This window comes from Brassica oleracea, chromosome C8, assembly GCF_000695525.1.
Source record: "Brassica oleracea var. oleracea cultivar TO1000 chromosome C8, BOL, whole genome shotgun sequence".
In the NCBI taxonomy this organism is placed as follows: Eukaryota; Viridiplantae; Streptophyta; class Magnoliopsida; order Brassicales; family Brassicaceae; genus Brassica; species Brassica oleracea.
The window spans coordinates 12,432,785-12,436,592 of record NC_027755.1 but is presented as its reverse complement, the minus strand read 5'-3'; positions in this window follow the sequence as shown (position 1 = coordinate 12,436,592).

Below are 3,808 nucleotides of genomic sequence, written 5' to 3'. Positions count from 1 at the left end.
GATACACAAAGACGTACTTCATGCGTTTTAGTTATCTCGAGCAAGTTCTGAACTTGTCTATCACTTGTAACATGAATAGGAGGAAGGTCTGGAGCCATCTGTTGTAATGAGTAGGTTAACTCCACAGAATCTGTGTTCATGTCCAGGTTATCATCTTCTTAAGCCATTGCAACAAGATCAGCATGTGTCGAACCTTCACTCAAAAATAACATTCTCGCTCCTTTGAAATAATCAACCACAAAATTCCAACATCCATCTTTCAACAACCATTCTCCATACACAGCATGTAACTGACGCATCATCTGAAAAAGTCAAAATAAAACACATTAGCAAACATAGAACAAAGAAGACGAAAGTTTATTAAAGATCGACGCGGACGACTTCAATCTAAGTCTTCCAGACGACTAAAATATTTGTCGTCTGGTCAACGCAGAGGTTATTTTTGCAATTGACTTTGAAATCTGTTATTTCGGACGACTGAAAAATAAGTCGTCTACTTTTAAAAGAAAACCTCCAAAAAATCTAGACGACTTACATTTCAGTCGTCATAGGTTAGTTTTGCATTTGACTGGATTATTTCAGAAGTTTGACTTTCCTGCACGACTTACATTTCAGTCGTCTGGTGAAAAAAATTGAAATATCAATAATTTATTAAAACTCGACGACTTACAATTAAGTCGTCATAGGTTAGTTTTTCAATTGAAAAATAAAACTTCAATATTTAATTATATATAGACGACTTACAATTCAGTCGTCCGTCCGACGACTTACATGTAAGTCATCCAGGATTTACAAGGTTTGACCAGAATCTCGGAATAAAATCCTGGACGACTTACATGTAATTCATCGGGCGGACGACTGAATTATAAGTTCTGCGTATAGTTAAATATTGAAGTTTTTTTTTCAATGGCAACACTAACCTACGACGACCTACATGTAAGTCGTCGGGTTTTAATAAAATATTGATATTTCAATTTTCCACCAGACGACTGAAAAATAAGTTGTCTAGGAAAGTCAAAATTCCGACAAAATCTAGTCAAATGCAAAACTAACCTATGACGACTTACATGTAAGTCGTCAAGGTTCTTTGGAGATTTTTTTTGTAACCAAACAAAAGCAGATGACTTATATTTTAGTCAGACGACTTCCCAGGGAAGTCGTCTGGACGAACATATCTGAAAAAAAAAACTCAATTTCATACCTTAAATTGGTGAGATAACTCCCTTAGCACACATAAGGCTTCTCCAAGGACACAGAATCTCAAACGAAAGTGACCCACCCAAAATCGTTAGCTTTTATGACTCTATGAACCATAAAAAATGTAGAATCAAAATCTTGGGTTTTTTTAGCTGAATATGGAGAGAAAGTGGGAGACATGTTGTGTTTAGTTCATGAGAATGGAGAAAGAAGAAGGCTAAATCGATTTTGGGAGCATTAAGAGCTTCAAATTGGTTGTTCATGGTGGTTGGGGTATTGATGACAATGGCAATCTTGTAATTACTTGAAGATGATGAGGGTGAGAGAGTAAAAATGTCATTTTCGAAAAAAAAAGAAAAAAAAAATTTGATGTCATTTTCGTGAATTATATGAACTTGTGGTGTGAATAGGGCAAAACTAATTTCCAAAAAAAATGGAGGTTAGTTTTGTGTTTGACTTTGAGTTCTAGGTCAATTTTACAAAAACCCCATAGTTTAATCCGGATAATTAATATATTACCCAAATTATCAGAAAAAAAATAACTGAAACATAACCAACCTAAACATATTTTTGTATTTTGTATTAGTTGGTTTCTAATTATGTTATCAGAATTGAATCAAATTAGGGATCATCAAACCAATTCAAATATATTTTTTTTAAACAAATGGGTTCTAAATACCCTTACATAAACTACTCGATACATAAAATTAACAAACATCAAACTGAACAAAGTAGCCATTTACCTTACAAAATGCTTAGATTTTGAGACTACTAGCAATCATGAAAGGGGGAGGAAGGGGGGGGGGAAAGATGTTGAGTGATTGTGGAATACTGGAATTTTCTATTTTTGGACATGATGTCTTGGATAGGGAAAAGATCGGTCGCGCAAATGATGTTCGAGGTAGACTAGACCTAGCTTTATGGAACGAAGATTGGCATGAAGAATTGCTTCATTCAACAGTTCAGCATTTATGCAAGTGGTGACCGAATTATCGCCATGTGCTGGCTAATATTCTTGTCAAGCCAATTAGAGCCAAGAAAAAAAAAATTAAATTGATATAGATGGTTGGATAGCGGCGAGATTAGACAGGTGATACTCGAGGGATGAAACTGTCCAGATTTTCCGATGATGCAAATATTATGGCACATATCTTGTGTTTCCATAGAGAATTGAGCCAATGGAGACGAAAAATTATATAAACTCGGAAAAACACGTGGAGGAGCATAAAGAGAAGATTGAAGGCATGTATGCAAATGATGATTCACAACAGAGGATTTAGTGGCTGTTTACATGAATTATCTGAAGCTCTTAAGGTGGAAGAAATATTTTGGAAGCAAAATAGTAGAGTGCTTTGGCTACGAGAAAGAAACATAAAGTCAAAGTTTTTCCATGTAATTACTTAACAAAGACGGGCACGAAACACACTTGATGGATGATTCACGTAATATGTTGAGACAAAAGAGGGATTGGTAGCCATTGCAACTAGTTATTTCATAAATAGTTTTGATTACTGAGATCTAAAAGAGATTGATGAAGCATTAGAAAAATTTTCCTCAACTATCACAACTACGATTAACGAGGATCTTACATCCCCGGTTACCGAATGGGAAGTCAAAATTGCTCTGTTTGCGATGCATCTTGAAAAGGCCGATGGACCAGCTGGGATGACATCTCTTTTTTTTTGTCAGAAGTTATGGTATATTTAACTCGTAGAATTTTTTCTGATGGTATGCCTCTAGGAATCTCTGGTACATGGTCAACAATTTCCTTTTTGAGGTTATCATGGTTCAAGGGTTGAATGATACAAAAATTTGTCTCATCTCAAAGAAAGACAAGTCTACTTACATGGCATAATTTCGTCGAATCAACTTGTGAAATGTTAGTTACAAGATTGTATCCTAAGTCTTATGTCAAATATAAAGGAAAGTATTACGTGATCGTATATCAAAAATCCATTCATCCTTTTTTGCTAGAAGATCAATCACATACAATATATTGATTACACATGATATGTTTTATGCACTTAGATCAAATCAATGAGGAAGAAACAAGAAAATGACCATCAGACATAAGTAAAGCTAATTATGAAAGGAATGGATCAAAGCTGTTATGCAGAAGATGAGTTTTTTTGGCAACCTAGATTGACTGGATATGTGATGCATATATATGTTAAATGTAAGGTTCTTTTAAATGGTCAGCCCAGAGGTGATATTGTCCGTAAGAGGGGAATACGTCAAGGAGATATGTTGTCTCCTTTCATCTTTAATATATGCATGGAAGCACTTGGTGGTCTTCTTAATCATGAAAATCAAATGTTTATACCAACTTGGACTACCTACGAAGACACGATATTGAAGATTTAGAATTAAGCAGAGATCCTTATCCATAGATAATCTGGCATCTCTTGAAAGCTTGAAGTGATAAACGATTTAGTGTAATCAGCAGGGATCCCTTAGAGTTGTCTAGACATGCCTAGGTTGATGTCAAGCCTTATTTGAAGTGAATGCAACATCCATTGCGGAAATACAATCAAAACATCATCCAATAGCTACTCAAGCTGTAAGCTTTTAGTGCATATGTATGGTGGATGAGTTATGGACTCAAAAAGAA